The sequence below is a fragment of the Bombina bombina genome, chromosome 3, assembly GCF_027579735.1.
Source record: "Bombina bombina isolate aBomBom1 chromosome 3, aBomBom1.pri, whole genome shotgun sequence".
Lineage (NCBI taxonomy): Eukaryota > Metazoa > Chordata > Amphibia > Anura > Bombinatoridae > Bombina > Bombina bombina.
In genome coordinates this window covers 1,003,129,103-1,003,151,056 of record NC_069501.1, presented here as the reverse complement: position 1 = coordinate 1,003,151,056, position 21,954 = coordinate 1,003,129,103, and the positions used below count along the sequence as shown (strand labels likewise).

General features: G+C 37.1%; 1 protein-coding gene across 1 annotated transcript in view; it reads left to right on the top strand.

Annotated features, from left to right (window-relative positions):
- The window catches only part of MYO1A (myosin IA), a 182,537-nt gene that overhangs the window by 251 nt on the left and 160,332 nt on the right, over positions 1 to 21,954 (top strand). The gene's annotated exons all lie outside the window — the stretch shown is intronic.

Here is a 21,954-nt window from a genome sequence, read left to right as displayed (position 1 = left end):
TGGACCGAGAGGTGATCAGTGAGTCTAAAGGGTGAACTTCTGAATAAGCACATAGATATTACTCAGTAAACTATTTCATATTGTTTATTTTATTGTGTGTTTAATGTTTATTTTATTGTTTAAGCATTTTATTATATGTTATTAAAATTACTGAATATTTACTGTATATAGTTTTTTTTGGAAGCCTATTACTTTATTTTAGCATATTTTGTACATTTGCTTTTGTAAATAATTATTAAACTAAGGACTCAAAATGGATTTGATAAATAAGACAAGTATATTAAAAGGATATAGAGTTTTTGTTATTTGATGTTCTTATTTGATTTATTCTGCATTAGGATGAGCTTCTCCAGTCCTGTCTGTTAGAGAGGGTTTCACAAATTGTTTCAGCCTTCTCTTTTATCTAGTATTTGCTATCATTATAATATAATTAAGGCATTTCCAGGCTTCTTCTTAAATTGTTAATAAATAATATAAAAGGCCTGGGGGTTTGATACAGCAGTCTGGAGCTGGCACTGATCTGCACGATAAAACATAACCTATGAAACATTACCTAAGCTACAAATCAAGTTGTTCAATAGTATAGCTATAGTGACTTTACTCACAGTGGTTAGATTAAAAAAAATCAATACTGGGGTAAGGCAGGTTTGTATATTCAAGGCAATGAACTTTAAACTGTAAAAGACTCATTTTGTTTCTAATTTGACTATAAACTTTGATACACCAATATTTTCCATGCTGATTCAAGATATAAACTGTTGGATTTTTTTGTGGTATGTACATTAATGTTCTGCTTATATTATGCTCACATTTGGCGGAATTTGTACATTATAATAAATCTGGTACAGTCCAGCTTATTACTTGAACAGCATTATATGTATTACTGACCACTTCTCGTTAGCCTATGAGGCATAATTTAACTTATCTGCACTATATTGAACAATCAGCTTCAGAGTATTGAAGTGGGCCATGTGGAATGAAGTTTTGTACATATGATGTGACCTTTGAGCAATTATGTACTTTTATGTATTTATGACATTCAAATTAGAGATCATTTCTTCTTTTTATTTGTAGTGTAGATAAGATTAACTTTATGATGCAAACCTGGGAGTCAAAGGTTTAAGCTAAGTTTATTTGATACTGTGAAACTTGTCTGAGATGCAGGAATCTGCAGATTATTGCAATACTGTCAATGTCAGTGTTGTGAGGCAATATAAAAGAAATATACAGTATACAACTATTTAGTGCTATTGGAATCTGTAACCAAACACCCTACAAAGATATCTTTCTAGTATATTAAAGGGATACTAAACCCATTTTTTCCCCCGTTATACAGATAGAGCATGCAATTTTAAACAACTTTTTAATATAATTCTATTATCATTTTTTCTTCATTCTCTTAGTATCTTTATTTAAAAAGCAGGAATGTAAGCTTTTTGGTTCAGAACCTTGGTAGTGCTTTCTGATTGGTGGCTAAAGGTAGTCACCAATAAGCAAGCGCTATCCAGGGTGCTAAACCTAAAATTAGCCAGCTCCTAAGCTTTATATTCCTTATTTTTAAATAAAGATAGCAAGAGAACAAAGAAAAATTGATAATAGGAGTAAATTAGAAAGCTGCTTAAAATTGCATGATCTATCTGAATCATGAAAGAAAAAATGTGGGGTTAGTATCTCTTTAAGCAGGTCATACTCTATGCTCTAAACCTCATACTGCAAAATACTAATATATGCTCTACACGTCAGCCATAAGCACAATTTCAGAAGGAAATTAACAGAAAACTAGGCAAAGCAATTATTGTGAATTACATTGTGTGGTTTTTTCACTTTACTGAATAAATAATTTTATTTGGGATTTACTTTTAAGTCTAATATTAAATCAGTTTCCCGCAAAAGAGGTTAAAGTACTGATAAGATCTAGCAGTGGTCTACTGTTGCTGATTGGGTAAGAGGCAGATTTCACTAGAGAGAAGCAGTTCTCTAATCAATAATGATTTTTTTATTATAATGGCCCTTTGATTCAACACAAAGCCAATTTAAGTACAAAATGATTTGATCATAGAAATTCTAACTTTAGAGTAAACTCTTTGGAATCAACCTTGCTATCATGAAACCTTTGGTGAATTTATAACAATGACTCAGGATGATCTTTTTATAAAATTGTCCTGTATCTCTCAGATATCTTTTGTGAAGCTTATCAGCTACTGGGTACATATTCATAATTAATGCTAGCCATTAGTATTGACTGCCTCATGTCCATATATATATACAGGGTAGAATGTTAGGAACAGTGACATTCTAAAGTGATGAAAATATCCTTTCAATAACACAGTCATAGACCTAATATAAACTGATCAAGAACATCTGATATAATTAGGCACTTCTGTCCCAGTTTAGATAATTTAACAAGACCTAGTTTCATTACAGATGTAGGGAGTAAAATAGGTAAATTCAATTATCTAATATCTCCAGGAGGTGCCTGGAATCTGTAGGCACTGGATAGTTGACCGGTTCGGATTTCCCTAAAATTCACCACTAGGTGGCCAATTTGCAAAACATTTTAAAGAAGTATACTGTGAATTTATAAGGCCTTCAAGCAATACAGATAAATAAAGTTATAGTGAAAATTCTACAATTATCTTTGAAATTGTGTGAGGTTCCATAGCGACCACTATAACATTCACTTTGTTTACTGTAATAATTGCTTATATATATTTTTAATGTACAAGAAGAACCCATTTTTATAATCCAGTGAATCTGTTCCATCTTTAGTTTACTGTTTCCTAACTGTGGATCTTAAGGGACCAAAACTTTATGCAAAATGCATTCCAGCTTAAAGGGAAATTAAATTCAGAACTAAATGTTTCATTATGCAGGGTAAAAAATATGCAATATAACTTCCTTATGCTCTAGAGGCTTATAAAGAAGTGTGTCCAAAATGTCCACTGAGAAAGCAAAATAATAGAAATTTGACTAACAAAAATACAATTTTACATGCTTACAAAACACTTAGTACACTGGACTTTTGGAATACTGCAATTTGCTGCTAATTTATACTATTACAAATTAAAAAAAATGGTTTAAACATTAATGGGCCATTAAGATAAATAAGCTACTTTAATATAAAAAACAACAGTATACTTATTCTAAATACTTAAAGTGTGCTATTTCATATACAAAGAACTTATAGTGAGGCACACATTTCCCTTCCACTGTAAGCTCATTTTCATTTGAATGGCTTACAGATACATTGAATTTACATGTTTTCTGCTTGTTTTGAGATAACACACTTTGCAATGAAAATATTTATTTGATGTTGTAAATAATATTATTAGACCTTTTCATACTTTTCTAGACAAGATTCAACTTATTTGTGTTCAAAGCTGAGCTGCATTGAATCCGGACTTTATATGTGCAATCATTTCCTTTACTTTTCATTAAATGTAATTGCAATTATAATTGCAGGAAATATCTTAGTTTCCTTATACTAGGAAGACAACTTTGTATTGTGTCTTCCAGTTTCCTATCCCCCCTATGTATCATTTATTATTATTGGTTATCTACATATTACATCATATTTCCAAAACAATTCTTTGTTTGAGCTCTGCTTCATGTTGTGTGTTTTGCTGGTCACAGCTGTAGCTTTGTAGCGTTTCCCATCAGTAGTTCTGTTTGTTTCCATCACCTTAGTAAGCTGATAACAGCTCATTTAATGCTTTGTATGTATCCTGGATTCCACATCCTTCCTCCCAAATGACTTCAAGGCTCTAGACCGGATGTAGGTTTCAGATGCTATAGAGAGTAATTAATGTACAGACATTATTGACAAATGTTTTTTTTAATCTAGGGAGAGCAGAGAACAACACTTCATTAAAAACATGTCTATTTTAGATCATTACCCAGAGCCCTCTGCTCCAGTATTAAATACTAGTGTTTCATCTTTTTTCTCACCATATATTGAGACTTATTTGTAACACTCACACACAAAAATATATATATATATATATATATATATATATATATATATATATATATATATATATATATATATATATACAGTATATATACAGTATATATCAGACATCCTCAAACTTTGTTTTGGAACTACATTTCCCATGATGCTGGCTGAGCATCATGGGAAATGTAGTTCCAAAACTTCTGGAGGGCCAGGTTTGAGGATGGTCTGGTATATATATATAGACCAACAATATGAGCAATACATTGTTCTTGAAACAGGGGATACACAGTCACATGGAGAGCAGGTTTAAAGGAATAGTCTAGTCAAAATTAAACTTTCATGATTCAGATAGAGCATGCAATTTTAAGCATTTTTCTAATTTACTCCTATTATCAATTTTTCTTTGTTCTCTTAGTATCTTTATTTGAATGTAAGCTTAGGAGCCGGCCCATTTTTGGTTCAGCACCTGGGTAGTGCTTGCTGATTGGTAGCTACATTTAGACACAAATCAGAAAGCGCTACCCAGGTGCTGAACCAAAAAGGGGCCGACTCAAATGCTTACATTCCTGCTTTTTCAAATAAAGATACCAAGAGAAAGAAGAAAATTGATAATAGGAATAAATTAGAAAGTTGCTCAAAATTGCATGCTCTATCCGACTCATGAAGTAATTTTGACTAGACTATTCCTTTAAGAGAGCTGAGTTGTATATGAATCCGCTATAATTCATATTACTTTTAATCCATACAACTCAGAGTTCTGGATGTTTTTTGCTTTTGTTTTTAAATCTGCTTTATCTCATGCTCCTTTGAGAGGCTAAAAAGAAAATCTGTAATCTAGGTTTTAAAAATGTTTTCAGACATACTAGGAAAATGGTTGATTAAATCAGAATCTATTTTCCTTTTTGCATTAAGTATGTATACATTGCTTTGAGAACACTTCGTAAACATGAATTTCCATTTATAGTGCATACTAAATCAAGTCTATGTACTTTTAAATCACTGGAATGTCATAGAAAAGCAAGAAAAAAAATCCCTGAGTTTTATTTGAAAATGGTGCATAGATTTTCTAATAAATTGCAAAACGGCCATATCGCCTGATATTCAAATACTTTCCAGAGATAGTCTTAAAAAAAAATAGAAACAAAAATTTTAACTTGAGACTTGCTGATGTTGCTATGTTGTGTTGTTTATGTGAAACATAGACTCCTACATTACAATACAAGGTCTAAAAAAACCCCCAAAGATTTTGAGTTATTTCTCTCCATGCCGGCGAGGTTTTCAATATCAGGTACATAGTGAGATAAAAATAGACATTCAATAAATATACCTCACAATGTGGCATATTCCTCCCTCACTGCAGTTCATCATCTGCATAAAAGTCTGAACCTTTGATTCCTCTAAGACAGGAGGACTTCAGAGTGTGTATTTATGCTGTTATACATTATGCTGTTGTTTTTTTTAATGTAATAACTTACACAGGTAGAAGGCAATAAGCAGTAGTTTCACTTTTGCAAGAGTTTAAAACAGGGCTTGACAAACCCAGGAGCTCTGGCTCCTAACCTTTGGGGTTATTCTACATATCCATATACAAATATCACTGTCTGGCTCCTAAATATCCTTACTGGCTCCTAAATTGTAAACAGATTTGTTGACCCCTGGTTAAAAAACATTTCTTGTAACAGTAACTTACACTGATTGAAAACAAAATCAATATAATGACTAGGTTGAATTGCAATGCATCCAATATGATCTCTGTTTTTCTTTAAAGGGATATGATATCCAAACAATTTCTTTCAGGACTCAGATAGATCATACAATTTTAAACTACTTTCCCATTTAACTCTGTTATCAAATTTGCTTTGTTCTCTTATTATCCTTTGCTTAAGGAGCAACAATGCACTACTGGGAGTTAGCTGAACACATCTGGTGAGTAGTGATGTCGCAAACCTAAAAATGTGGGTTCGCGAACGCGAACTTCCGCAAAAGTTTGCGAACCGGGCGAACCGCCATAGAATTCAATAGGCAGGCAAATTTTAAAACCCACAGGGACTCTTTCTGGCCACAATAGTGATGGAAAAGTTGTTTCAAGGGGACTAACACCTGGACTGTGGCATGGCAGAACTCCCCCGGAAAATTACATAGTTGATGCAGAGTCTGGTTTTAATCCATAAAGGGCATAAATCACCTAACATTCCTAAATTGTTTGGAATAACATGCTTTAAAACATCAGGTATGATGTTGTATCGATCAGGTAGTGTAAGGGTTACGCCCGCTTCACAGTGCGCAGCGTAGGTGATATACCTGCCCTGACCATGCTTTGCAGACCAGGTATCAGTGGTCAGATGGACCCTTGCCCCAACACTGTGTGCCAGACATGCCATTATAGCAGACTTATATGGCTTTGGCGGTTCTTTTTGGTAATTAGAAGGCTGCTAAATGCCACTGCGCACCACACGTGTATTATGCCCAGCAGTGAAGGGGTTAATTAGGGAGCATGTAAGCAGCTTGTAGAGTTAATTTTAACTTAAGTGTAGTGTAGTAGACAACCCAAAGTATTGATCTAGGCCCATTTTGGTATATTTAATGCCACCATTTCACCGCCAAATGCGATCAAATAAAAAAAAAATTGTTCACTTTTTCACAAACTTTAGGTTTCTCACAGAAATTATTTACAAACAACTTGTGCAATTATGGCATAAATGGTTGTAAATGCTTCTCTGGGATCCCCTTTGTTAAAAAATAGCAGACTTATATGGCTTTGGCGTTGCTTTTTGGTAATTAGAAGGCTGCTAAATGCCACTGCGCACCACACGTGTTTTATGCCCAGCAGTGAAGGGGTTAATTAGGGAGCATGTAGGGAGCTTGTAGAGTTAATTTTAGCTTAAGTGTAGTGTAGTAGACAACCCAAAGTATTGATCTAGGCCCATTTTGGTATATTTCATGCCACCATTTCACCGCCAAATGCGATCAAATTTAAAAAAAACTTAATTTTTTTCACAATTTTAGGTTTCTCACTGAAATTATTTACAAACAGCTTGTGCAATTATGGCACAAATCGTTGTAAATGCTTCTCTGGGATCCCCTTTGTTCAGAAATAGCAGACATATATGACTTTGGCGTTGCTTTCTGGTAATTAGAAGGCCGCTAAATGTTGCTGCGCATCACACGTGTATTATGGCTAGCAGTGAAGGGGTTAATTAGGTAGTTTGTAGGGAGCTTGCAGGGTTAATTTTAGCTTTAGTGTAGAGATCAGCCTCCCACCTGACACATTAGACCCCCTGATCCCTCCTATACAGCTCCCTTCCCTCCCCCACCCCACAATTGTCCCCACCATCTTAAGTACTGGCAGAAAGTCTGCCAGTACTAAAATAAAAGGTTTTTAAAAATATTTAATTTTTTTAGCATATTTACATATGCTGTGGTGTAGCATTCCCCCTTAGCCCCCAACCTCCCTGATCCTCCCCAAAACAGCTCTCTAACCCTCCCCATCTGCCTTATTGGCGGCCATCTTGGGTACTGGCAGCTGTCTGCTATTTTTTCACAGTCAAAAAAGTGTTGTTTTTTTTAGATGTACACTACTGTTACACCAGATATGAGTGGTGGCACTGGGCAAGTGGGCACAGTATATGCTGTGAGCCTGACACACACGCTGGCAGGCAGGCAGGCAACTGCAATTAGATTACACAGGGGAAAAAAAAAGCAGACTGATGTTCTAGCCCTAAAAAGGGCTTTTTGGGGTGCTGTCCTTACAGCAGAGATCAGATGAGTCCTTCAGGACTGTAGTGGACACTGAATACACTAGCCTAGCTATCAATTTCCCTATTAAATCAGCAGCAGCTACACTGTCCCTCATCTCACTAAGAATGCAGCTTCCGAATGAATCTAAAATGGATGCTGTCCAGGAGGTGGGAGGGTCTGGGAGGGAGGGTCTGCTGCTGATTGGCTGGAATGTGTCTTCTGACTGTGAGGTACAGGGTCAAAGTTTACTCAATGATAAAGAATAGGGGGCGGACCGAACATCGCATATGTTCGCTGTCCGTGGCGAGCGCGAACATGCTATGTTCACCGGGAACTATTCGCCGGCGAACTATTCGCAAGTCGCGACATCACTACTGGTGAGCCAACAACAGGCATATATGTGAAGCTACCAATCAGCAGCTAGTTCCCAGTAGTGTATTGCTGCTCCTTAGCCTAACTAGGTATTATTTTCAACAAAGGATAACAAGAAAATGAATACATTTAGATAATAGAAGTACATTGGAAAGTCGTTTAAAAAAACATGCTCTATCTGAACCATGAAAGAAAATTCTTGTGTTTAATGTCCCTTTAAAATCCAAATTATGGGCTTGATTAAGACCTGTCTGTCACAAATCCTTTAATGTAGCATTCTTCAGTGAAAATCATTTTATGCTAAAACATTTACTATACCTACTCTTAGATTATATTGTATCACTTTTTCATTTATGAAGTCTATGAAATGAATATGCATAATGCAGTTACAATGCTGGATACATGCCAGGAAGTAGCAAGGTGACTGATACATAGTAACAGATGATGTAAATAAACACAGTATTACACAGATGAATGAGAGCCACAGTATGACAAAAGGTCTGGCCTAGGATTTTACTAAATGGAAGGGGGTTTCATGCTTTTCTTTATTGCAGGATGGAAGTCCCCTACTGCTTTTTTTTCCTTCCCAAGCTGTCTGGTAACCACCTGAATACCCATGTTTATCTTACAGTCTGGTTGTTTGAGTGTATTTAGTATCATCTGCTTTCTATACTTATGCAGACTGTGCTGGATGCTGCTGATGACTATGTGATAAGCAGATAGGATATTATTCCAGCTTGTTATCCTGTGGCCTAGCTAAGCCTTTAATTTGTTTTTACATGGGGATATTGCACAATATGTCTTGTCAGGATTTTCCCTTCACATTTAGGCCTGATGACTCGCTGACATGGAGAGAAATCATGCAAAATTGTAAGGGGCTTTTTTGTACATTATATTGTAATATACTGTAGATGTCTCCAATGCACATACAAAACTACTTATAGCTATAGAAACAGCTCTCAAGCTAAAATGTATTTTCTAAAATTCTTTGATGGACCTCACAATACTCACAAGACTTTTTAGGTAATCTCACCAGAGTGGAGAGATTTAGATCATTGGGCACTTACAGCCCCATTTATCAAATCACTGATGGACAGGTTTCCTTACTTGGAAACCTGTCTGCCCGTGATAAATCGAAACGGACAGCAGACTCTGTACATCCACTGGCCATATGTAACATAGCACAAGTATTTTCTTGTGCAGTGCCATCTCCTGCTTGTCGTCTGTGACCAGGGACTGTCAATCACCCCTCCGAACAAGCATGTTCAGGTGTTTGAACTCCACTACCTCTGAGTTTGCAGAGAGGTTAAAGGGCCATTATACACTCATTTTTTCTTTGCATAAATGTTTTGTAGATGATCTATTTATAAAGCCCATTAAGTTTTTTGTTTTTTTTAAATGTATAGTTTTCCTTATTTTTAAATAACATTGCTCTGATTGTCAGACTCCTAACCAAGCCCCAAAGTTTTATTTCAATACCGTCAGCTACCTTCTCCAGCTTGCTCCTGTTTGTGTAAAGGGTCTTTTTATATGCAAAAGAAGGGGGAGGGGGGGGAGTGTCTTATTTACCACTTGCAGTGGGCTTTCCAACTGCCTTTTCAACAGAGTTAAACTGAAAGCTACTGAGTATGTTTTTAAACCATTTTATACTGGATTTTTATATCAGTATCTGTGCATATTATTCTTTATAGTAGTGTCTATTACATGCAGTTATATGAAAATGAGTGTATACTGTCCCTTTAAGCAGCGGCCAGCCCCATCCTGACTCCAAAGCAGCTTCTGCTGATTCATAAATGAAGCCCTTAGTGTCCAACAGCCAAAGCCTAACTCTAGATTGCACCTTATATTTTCACAGCGTAAAAGCCGCTCACATAAATGTATGTTTCACACACATAATTGTGCTATTTGGTTTGCAGTGATTTTTTTGCATTCCATCATGTTATCAACTTTTTACCATATAAATATTTGTCCTCTGTTTTAAAGAATGTGCAGTTTGAGATACATCTGTGTACAAACATGTAACTGTAAACTAATTTATTAAAAACTACATAAAGGTGCTGCTGTTCATTTTATTTAGAACAAAAGCATTTTTGCAATATGTTTTCACTTGTAAAATTAAGCCATTAAACATTGTCACTGCTTAAGTACTAAAGCACATGCAACCTGCTATTGATATGGCAGTAAACTCTGTCTTCATTTCAGCAGTGCTCAGGGCATATACAGGTATACACCGCTCATACAGTGGGTTAGGGACCGGAGCCCCGCTGTAAAGTGAAAACCGCCTTAAAGTGAAACAAGGCAGTTTTAGCTTTCTTTTCACTTGCCAGTATGTTTAAAAACTTAAAAACATGTTTGAACTAACATAGATTAGGAGTGCAATAGTGCTGCATTTAGTTTAACACTCGCACAGCACAGTATTCAATTAGTATTCAATAAATGCTGTACCTGTAAAATAGTGACAATTACTGTAGTAAAATGTGCCAGACTATAGCACTGAGGCACAGATTGCACTGTCATGTTGTAAACAGAGTGAACTGCGCATAACAAGATGGTGCCAGTCACTTTTCTCACAATCTCACGATGATTACAGCGCGGTTTCAAAATCCTTGGAGGTTGAACTTCAGCTCCACAAAGCGCTGTATTAGCGAATCGCTGTAAAGTGAGGTGCTGTAATTTGAGGTATTCCTGTACAGTTATAAGTTTTAAAGTAAGCAGCATACTGGAAAAATTCTATGGGACCGATTTATCAAATGTCGGGCTGTAGCGAATCATGTCTGCCCGACATCGATAAATGCAGACAGCATACACTGTCAGCATTTATGATTGCACAAGCATTTCACAAAAATGCTTGTGCAATGCCGCCCCCTGCACATTCGCGGCCAATCGGCCACTAGCAGGGGGTGTCAATCATCCCGATCGTATCTCATCAGGATGATTGCAGTCCGCAACCTCAGAGGTGGTGGACACGTTAAGGAGCAGCGTAATAAGCACGGAATAAGCAACATACGCTGCTTGATAAATGTGCCCCTATGATGCTCCTATAGCAGTGGCTATATGTTGTATCCGGAAGAAATCACACCTGGCTTTACCAACCTAAAGGCATTGGGCAACAATGTGAACCTTTAATGCATTTTATATTGTGTTCTTCTCCTATGCTAATAGTGTAAGTGTTCATACCAGGACACATGAAATGTGACAGCAGGAGAAAATAAATGGGGGGCTTTCTGGTTCTGTACAATAACACTGAATGGTCATTGCGCAAGGTCGTCAGCATGATCTTGGTACTTGTGCAAGCCAAACCATTGTTATATATCCAGCTAACGCACTGTTGATGTGAAGGTAGTTGACATACAAAGAACAGAGTATATATCATGTTCTGTCAGCATGATCTTGGTACTTGTGCAAGCCAAACCATTGTTATATATCCAGCTAACGCACTGTTGATGTGAAGGTAGTTGACATACAAAGAACAGAGTATATATCATGTTCTGTCAGCATGATCTTGGTACTTGTGCAAGCCAAACCATTGTTATATATCCAACTAACGCACTGTTGATGTGAAGGTAGTTGACATACAAAGAACAGAGTATATATCATGTTCTGTCAGCATGATCTTGGTACTTGTGTAAGCCAAACCATTGTTATATATCCAGCTAACGCACTGTTGATGTGAAGGTAGTTGACATACAAAGAACAGAGTATATATCATGTTCTGTCAGCAGGATTTATAAAGTCTGAACTTTCAGTGAAAAAAGAAACACATAAATGTGGCCCCTCGACTCATGGTACTAAAATGATGATCATTTGTCATAGGTACAAAAAGTCTGCATAAAAGTATGGCATTTTCTCACTTCCGTTACCATGTCAGGATCATTCACCCTTCATTTAGACAAACTTTGATACAGGAAGGGAGTTCTAAAAAAATAATGAATACTTAAACCAAATTAAACCAAATAAATAAAACAATACAAAGCATTTTGTGCAGCTGGATCTAGTAATTACAAGGTATGAAAACGTATAAGAAGCAAAACAGCAAAACTGTCTGATGCACTTCATAACAAACCAGATGTATATTTATGTATATGTGAACTTCATGTCAAGAATGAACTGACAACCCATTGTGTGATCTCAAACAACAGACAATTCCGCTTATTCAACCTGTGGGAGCTGTCTGACACACAGAATATGCTAAGCATTGTATGGATTTTAAGCCACTGGCCTTGATATTTATTGTAATGTTAAATAGAGACACTTAAAATCAAATCAAATATTTATGTCTGAATAGACGGTGTCTTCTCTGGCTTTAGACTAAAATGTTTTGTGCTATTTGTGCCAGAAGTATATTAAAGTGTAGTAATGTGCGGCTAAATCACTCTCAACAGCTGGCTTTAAGGGTCACAATGTGATAATTGTATCCTTCTTATGTATCTCAACACTTGACAAAGCTGCACCCTTCCCTGTTTGCCATGCATCATGCACTTGATGACAACCATGGCACCCCAAACAGACCTGCTATCTTCAGAGATGTTCATTAGACTACTGAACGTTAGTGGAGAAAATCACGCTCCAGTGGTGATTTCCTGCATTATAAATGCATCCTCAGGTCATACAAGTCTGCCCTCAGCCTGGCCAAAGAAGTCTATTTCTCCTACTTTATGTCAACTCATGCATCCAACCCCCAAAGGCTCTTCTCACCCTTTAACTTCCTTCTACGTCTGACTGCATCTCCACCCACTACCAAACTCACTGCTCAGATTATTGCTGATCATTTCAAAAATAAAATCAACACAATTAGAAAAGACATCTCTCACCCACACCCCTCAAACCCCGCCCTCCTACCCACCCCTTCTATTAAAAAGCTCTCTGCTACTTTCCTTCTGTCATAGAGGAAGAAGTCATCATACTCTATCTTCTGCTCATCTCACAACCTGCCCATTTGACCCTATTCCTTCACGACTTCTTCCCTCTTTCACCTGCCCTAACTTATCTCTTTAACTAGTCCCTCACCCCTCACATTCACTCCACATATACAAGTGATCACCAATTCCTGCTGTGCACACCTTTGCAACATTTTCAGAATCCAACCTTTCCTTACTTAAGAAACTACACAAATACTAATTAATTCCCTCATTTTATCACACATTGACTACTGCAATCTACTTCTAAATGGGCTTCCCAAACACCGCCTATCCCCCTCCAATCTATTAGGAATGCTTCAGCTAGACTCATCCACCTAAGTCGCCGATCTACATCAGCTGCTTTTCTCTGCCAGTTTCTACACTGGCTTCACATACACTCCAGAATACAATTAGAAGTATTAACCCTTAACTCACCAGCCTCACTCCCAACTATATTTCCTCTCTCATCTATAAATACTTCCCGACCTGTCCTCCTTGATCAACCTCTGACCTACGTCTAGTCTCTCCTCTTATTTCTACATCCCTCTCCCGCCTCCAATATTTCTCACATGCTGCTCCTGTCATCTGGAGCTCTCTACCTTGCCCTGTCTCCAACCTTGTGTAGCTTCAGGCACTCTTAAAAAACCCCACCTATTCAGAGATACTTACCATCTCACCTCTGTTTTTCATCCTATCCAAAATAAATCTTGAACTGCATTGATTCACTTGCTGCAACTACAATCCACATGACAAGCTATACCAAATGCTATGTCTCTGCACCCTCAATCTGTAGACTGTAAGCTCTTTGGAGCAGGGCCCTCTCCCTCCCCCTGTATGTTTTTGTATCTTATCATAAACCCTTTCCATTGCAAACCCTTATCTCTGTAGCTAGCACTACAAATAAATAATCATTTCTACTTTTTTTAATATTGTTTGTTTTTGTCTGAACCATTAAAGTATATACTTTTTCCGGTATTATATACTACCTAGGGTTGCCAGTTGTCCACTAAAAAAATACTGGATGCCTGGTAGGTGACTGGACGCAAGTGATTAGTGTGATCAGAGAAATGGCTTCCACAAAGCTCTACCTTCGGCCTCACCATTGACCACACAAATCACTGACCAAATGAATGTTTTTACCTCAATGGCTGCCATTTTCACACAAACAGCATTGATCTGACCCCCATGACTACCAGTAGCACACATATAGTAGTGTTTTTACACCACCATGGTTCCCAATGAATATATTTCCCCCAGTAGCTACTAGTAGCACACACTCAGCAGAGTTTTAACACCCCCATGACTGTCAGTAACATATAAGATAAGGATTTTTTTTTTTACAATTTTTAGCTGCAAGTAGTAAACAGAGAAGCACGTGTGCATTGTTGCTTTTTTATTATAATGCATATGAGGCATTTAAAATTTAGCTGACACTCAGAGGACTGTCCGGTTAAATACTGGACCTCTGGCAACCCTAGCCATTGCTACCCCAAGTTTTTTATGTTCAGCAGATCATGGCATTACAATGAAAAATGTATATGATCGTGCTACTCCTCTGCAACACATGCACAGTGCCCACCATTGAGGCTGGTTTGTGCACTAGACAGCAGCTAAATAAAAAAGTATCGCTCTTGTGCTCTGCAACTGGCCAACTCCTGTCCTTAATGGGAAGATCTAATATGTATATTTTTAGGATTATACGGCACTTTTGTGGCACTTGGAAGAAATACTGAAACAGTTTCTACAGTCTATTAAAGGGACACAAAACCCATTTTTTTTCTTTCATGTTTTCAGATAGAGCATGCAATTTTAAGCAACTTTCTAATTTACCCCGATTATAATTTCTTTCATGTAATTAGCAAGAGTCCATGAGCTAGTGACGTATGGGATATACATTCCTACCAGGAGGGGCAAAGTTTCCCAAACCTTAAAATGCCTATAAATACACCCCTCACCACACCCACAATTCAGTTTTACAAACTTTGCCTCCGATGGAGGTGGTGAAGTAAGTTTGTGCTAGATTCTACGTTGATATGCGCTCCGCAGCAAGTTGGAGCCCGGTTTTCCTCTCAGCGTGCAGTGAATGTCAGAGGGATGTGAGGAGAGTATTGCCTATTTGAATGCAGTGATCTCCTTCTACGGGGTCTATTTCATAGGTTCTCTGTTATCGGTCGTAGAGATTCATCTCTTACCTCCCTTTTCAGATCGACGATATACTCTTATATATACCATTACCTCTGCTGATTCTCGTTTCAGTACTGGTTTGGCTTTCTACAAACATGTAGATGAGTGTCCTGGGGTAAGTAAATCTTATTTTCTGTGACACTCTAAGCTATGGTTGGGCACTTTGTTTATAAAGTTCTAAATATATGTATTCAAACATTTATTTGCCTTGACTCAGAATGTTCAACTTTCCTTATTTTTCAGACAATCAGTTTCATATTTGGGATAATGCATTTGAATTAATCATTTTTTCTTACCTTTCAAAAATTTGACTCTTTTTTCCCTGTGGGCTGTTAGGCTTGCGGGGGCTGAAAATGCTTCATTTTATTGCGTCATTCTTGGCGCGGATTTTTTTGGCGCAAAAATTATTTTCCGTTTCCGGCGTCATACGTGTCGCCGGAAGTTGCGTCATTTTTTTGACGTTATTTTGCGCCAAAAATGTCGGCGTTCCGGATGTGGCGTCATTTTTGGCGCCAAAAGCATTTAGGCGCCAAATAATGTGGGCGTCTTGTTTGGCGCTAAAAAAATATGGGCGTCGCTTTTGTCTCCACATTATTTAAGTCTCATTATTTATTGCTTCTGGTTGCTAGAAGCTTGTTCACTGGCATTTTTTTCCCATTCCTGAAACTGTCATTTAAGGATTTTGTTCAATTTTGCTTTATATGTTGTTTTTTCTATTACATATTGCAAGATGTTCCACGTTGCAACTGAGTCAGAAGATACTTTAGGAAAATCACTGCCGGGGCTGGAGCTACCAAGCTAAGTGTATCTGCTATAAATTTTTGGTATCTGTTTCTCCAGCTGTTGTTTGTATTGCATGTCATGACAAACTTATTAATGCAGATAAAATTTCCTTTAGTACTGTTATATTACCTGTTGCTGTTCCGTCAACATCTAAATTTCAGAGTGTTCCTGATAAACATAAGAGATTTTATTTTTTAAATCCATTTAGAAGGCTATGTCTGTTATTTCTCCTTCTAGTTTACATAAAAGTCCTTTAAAACTTCTCTTTTTTTCAGATGAATTTTTAAATGAACATCATCATTCTGATACTGATAATGGTTCTTCTGGTTCAGAGATTCTGTCTCAGAGGTTGATGCTGATAAATCTTTGTATTTGTTCAAGATGGAATTTATTCGTTCTTTATTTTAAAGAAGTATTAATTGCTTTAGATATAGAGGATTCTGGTCCTCTTGATACTGAATCCAAACGTTTAAATAGGGTTTTTAAATCTCCTGTAGTTATTCCAGAAGTGTTTAATCTCCCTGATGTTTTTTCTGAAGTAATTTCCAGGGAATGGAATAATTTGGGTAATTCTTTTACTCCTTCTAAACGTTTAAGCAATTATATCCTGTGCCATCTGACAGATTAGAGTTTTTTGGGACAAAATCCCTAAGGTTTGGGGCTGTCTCTATTCCTGCTAAAATGTACTACTATTTCTACGGCAGATAGTACTAAATATAAGGATCCTTTAGATAAGAAAATTGAATCCTTTCTAAGAAAAGTTTACTTATGTTCAGGTAATCTTCTTAGACCTGCTATATTTTTACCGGATGTTGCTGCAGCTTCAACTTTTTGGTTAGAAGTTTTAGCACAACAAGTAACAGATCATAATTTTATAGCATTATTATTATTCTATAACATGCTAATAATTTTATTGGTGATACCATCTTTTGATATCATTAGTGTTGATGTCAGGTATATGTCTCTAGCTATTTTAGCTAGAAAAGCTTTATGGATTAAACTTGGAATGCTGATATGTCTTCTAAGTCAACTTTGTTTTCCCTTTCTGTCCAGGGTAATATTCATTTTTTCGTTCTTTTTTTCATAATAAGGAACAAAAGCCTGATCCTTCATCCTCAAGAGTGGTATCAGTTTGGAAACTTTTTCCAGTTTGGAATATATCCAAGCCTTATAGAAACCTATAGTCAGCTCCTAAGTACCCATGAAGGTGCGGCCCTTTTTTCCAGTTCAGCTGGTATGGGGCAGATTACGTTTTCTTCAAAGGAATTTGGATCAATTCCGTTCTCAATCTCTGGTTTCAGAACATTGTTTCTGAAAGGTACAGAATTGGCTTCAAGTTAAGGCCTCCTGCTAAGAGATTTTTTTCTTTCCCGTGTCCCAGTTAACACAGCAAGGCTCAGCATTTCTGAAATATGTTTCAGATCTAGAGTTGGCTGGAGTTTTATTTTATCTCTTCATTGTACCAAAGAAGGTCAATTCCTTCAGACCAGTTCCGGATCTATCAATATTGAATCGTTATGTAAGGATACCAACATTCAAGATGGTTACTGTAGGACTATTCTGCCTTTTGTTTAGTAAGGGCATTATATGTCTACAATAGATTTACAGGATGTGTATCTGCATATTCCGATTCATCCAGTTCATTTTTAGTGTCTGAGATTCTCTTTTTAGACAAGCATTACCAGTTTTGTGGCTCTACCGTTTGGCCTAGCCTCAGTTCCAAGAATTTTTTTCAAAGAGTCTCGGTGCCCTTCTTTCTGTATTCAGAGAACGGGGTTTTGGTATTTCCTTATTTGGACGATTATCTTGGTATTTGCTCAGTCTTCTCATTCGAAGAATCTCATGCAAATCGATTTGTGTTGTTTCTTCAAGATCATGGTTGTAGGATCAATTTACCAAAAAGTTCATTGATTCCTCAGTCAAGGGTAACCTTTCTGGGTTTCCAGATAGATTCAGTGTCCATGACTCTGTCTTTAACAGACAAAAGACGTCTAAAATTGATTTCAGCTTGTCGAAACCTTCAGTCACAATCATTCCCTTCAGTAACCTTATGCATGGAAATTCTAGGTCTTATGACTGCTGCATCGGACGCGATCCCCTTTGCTCGTTTTCACATGCGACCTCTTCAGCTCTGTATGCTGAATCAATGGTGCAAGGATTACACAAAGATATCTCAATTTATATCTTTAAAAAACGATTGTTCGACACTCTCTAACGTGGTGGACAGATCACCATTGTTTAATTTAGGAGGCTTCTTTTTGTGCTTCCGACCTGGACTGTAATTTCAACAGATACAAGTCTCACAGGTTGGGGAGCTGTGTGGGGATCTCTGACGGCACAAGGAGTTTGGGAATCTCAGGAGGTGAGATTACCGATCAATATTTTGGAACTCCGTGCAATTTTCAGAGCTCTTCAGTTTTGGCCTCTTCTGTAGAGAGAATCGTTCATTTGTTTTCAGACAGACAATGTCGCAACTGTGGCATACATCAATCATCAAGGAGGGACTCACAGTCCTCTGGCTATGAAAGAAGTATCTCGAATTTTTTTGGTTTGGGCGGAATCCAGCTCCTGTCTAATCTCTGCGGTTTATATCCCAGGTGTAGACAATTGGGAAGCGGATTATCTCAGCCGCCAAATGTTCCATCCGGGCGAATGGTCTCTTCACCCAGAGGTATTTCTTCAGATTGTTCAAATGTGGGAACTTCCAGAAATAGATCTGATGGCGTCTCATCTAAACAAGAAACTTCCCAGATATCTGTCCAGATCCCGGGATCCTCAGGCGGAGGCAGTGGATGCATTTTCACTTCCTTGGAAGTATCATCCTGCCTATATTTTTCCGCCTCTAGTTCTTCTTCCAAGAGTAATCTCCAAGATACTGAAGGAATGCTCGTTTGTTCTGCTGGTAGCTCCGGCATGGCCTCACAGGTTTGGTATGCGGATCTTGTCCGGATGGCCTCTTGCCAACCATGGACTCTTCCGTTAGACCAGACTTTCTGTCGCAAGGTCCTTTTTTCCATCAGGATCTGAAATCCTTAAATTTATAGGTATGGAGATTGAACGCTTGATTCTTGGTCAAAGAGATTTCTCTGACTCTGTGATTAATACTATGTTACAGGCTCGTAAATCTGTATCTAGAGAGATATATTATAGAGTCTGGAAGACTTATATTTTTTGGTGTCTTTCTCATCATTTTTCTTGGCATTCTTTTAGAATGCCGAGAATTTTTTTCAGTTTCTTCAGGATGGTTTAGATAAGGGTTTGTCTGCAAGTTCCTTGAAAGGACAAATCTCTGCTCTTTCTGTTCTTTTTCACAGAAAGATTGCTATTCTTCCTGATATTCATTGTTTTGTACAAGCTTTGGTTCGTATAAAACCTGTCATTAAGTCAATTTCTCCTCCTTGGAGTTTGATTTTGGTTCTGGGAGCTCTTCAAGCTCCTCCCTTTGAACCTATGCATTCATTGGTCATTAAATTACTTTCTTGGGAAGTTTTGTTCCTTTTGGCCATCTCTTCTGCCAGAAGAGTTTCTGAATTATCTGCTCTTTTCTTGTGAGTCTCCTTTTCTGATTTTTCATCAGGATAAGGCGGTGTTGCGAACTTCTTTTGAATTTTTACCTAAAGTTGTGATTTCCAACAACATTAGTAGAGAAATTGTGGTTCCTTCATTATGTCCTAATCTTCAGAATTCTAAGGAGAAAGCATTGCATTCTTTGCATGTTGTTAGAGCTTTGAAATATTATGTTGAAGCTACTAAGTCTTTCCGAAAGACTTCTAGTCTATTTGTTATCTTTTCCGGTTCTAGAAAAGGCCAGAAAGCTTCTGCCATTTCTTTGGCATCTTGGTTGAAATCTTTAATTCATCTTGCCTATGTTGAGTCGGGTAAAACTCCGCCTCAGAGGATTACAGCTCATTCTACCAGGTCAGTTTCTACTTCCTGGGCGTTTAGCAATGAAGCTTCGGTTGATCAGATTTGCAAAGCAGCAACTTGGTCCTCTTTGCATACTTTTTCAATTCTACCTTTTTGATGTATTTTCTTCTTCTGAAGCAATTTTTGGTAGAAAAGTACTTCAGGCAGCGGTTTCAGTCTGAATCTTCTGCTTATGTTTTTTATTAAACTTTATTTTAGGTATGGATTATTTTCAGCAGGAATTGGCTGTCTTTATTTTATCCCTCCCTCTCTAGTGACTCTTGTGTGGAAAGATCCACATCTTGGGTAATCATTATCCCATACGTCACTAGCTCATGGACTCTTGCTAATTACATGAAAGAAAACATAATTTATGTAAGAACTTACCTGATAAATTCATTTCTTTCATATTAGCAAGAGTCCATGAGGCCCACCCTTTTTGTGGTGGTTATGATTTTTTTGTATAAAGCACAATTATTCCAATTCCTTATTTTATATGCTTTCGCACTTTTTTATCACCCCACTTCTTGGCTATTCGTTAAACTGAATTGTGGGTGTGGTGAGGGGTGTATTTATAGGCATTTTAAGGTTTGGGAAACTTTGCCCCTCCTGGTAGGAATGTATATCCCATACGTCACTAGCTCATGGACTCTTGCTAATATGAAAGAAATGAATTTATCAGGTAAGTTCTTACATAAATTATGTTTTTTTATTTGTTCTCTTACTATCTTTATTTGAAAAGCAACATTTAGCACCAATCAGCAAGAACTACCCAGGTGCTGAACCAAAAATGGGTCGACTCCTATGCTTACATTCCTGCTTTTCAAATAAAGATAGCAAGAGAACGAATAAAAAATTATAATGGGGTAAATTAGAAAGTTGCTTAAAATTGCATGCTCTATGTGAATCATTCCTGCTTTTTCAAATAATGATAGCAAGAGAACGAATAAAAAATTATAATAGGGGTTAATTTGAAAGTTGCTTAAAATTGCATGCTCTATGTGAATCATTCCTGCTTTTTCAAATAATGATAGCAAGAGAACGAATAAAAAATTATAATAGGGGTAAATTAGAAAGTTGCTTAAAATTGCATGCTCTTTGCTTTTGTGTCCCTTTAAGTAGCAAAAAGGCAAAAATGATTTTACATATTGGGAAAAGCAACCAACGAAACAAACAAAAAAAAAAACTGTGGCAAATCTGAATTATATCTAAATAGTAATCACCCAAAATGCATTAAAACAATTTAAAATGACATAAAAATTTTAAAAGTTTAATATTGTACCTGTATAAGAAAATGGAAAATGGCCAAAATAATGTTTTTCTCTTATCCCAAGACTATCCTTCCATTTTGTTGCAAATAAGCCCTGTATTGCACTATTAATATGTTGCACAGTCTTTGGCCTCGCTTCCATTGAGTCGTTAAAAATGGAGCCGTAAGCTACCGAAGCGGACGACAGCTAAAGGTAATTTACGGCTCCATTTTAGTACCAGGTTTCCATTGAAAAGATTAGCGTGTTGCGCGCAGTCGCTCTTTTCGGCCGTACGTAAGTTTGCGTTGCCAACCGATGTCGGATTTGTCGAAAAGCGCGCCATAACAAGTGCATTGCCATGGTAACCCGACCTCTGTCTATAAGAATACCGGTTTGCGCCTGCGCTCTTTACCTGTGATCGCCTCTAGAGAGAAAGACACGGGAGCTAGTTGCGTTGGTAGGAGTTTTGGGTTTTTGAGAGTTGTTTGAGAGTTAGTGGAGAGTTTGATATTTGATTTTCATATATTCTTATTGTAGGCCTCATATAATATTAGGAACACACACACACATCCATACATTAGTTAATTAACACACATTAGTTTATACACACAAATACACACACACACACATACACACTTTTATTTGATACAAACACATTCACATATTTTTTTTCATTAACCCCCATATCCCCATCTTCCTTTATTACTCCTTTCATTAATCCCCTTATTCCACTTCCCATCCCCCCTTTGACTACCTTTCCCTTCCTCACTATATAACTTTTTTTTTATATATACATTTTTCCCATCCTATTTATTTTTTACATCCCATATTTTTTGTTTCATTTGACTATATAGCTCACCCCTTTCTT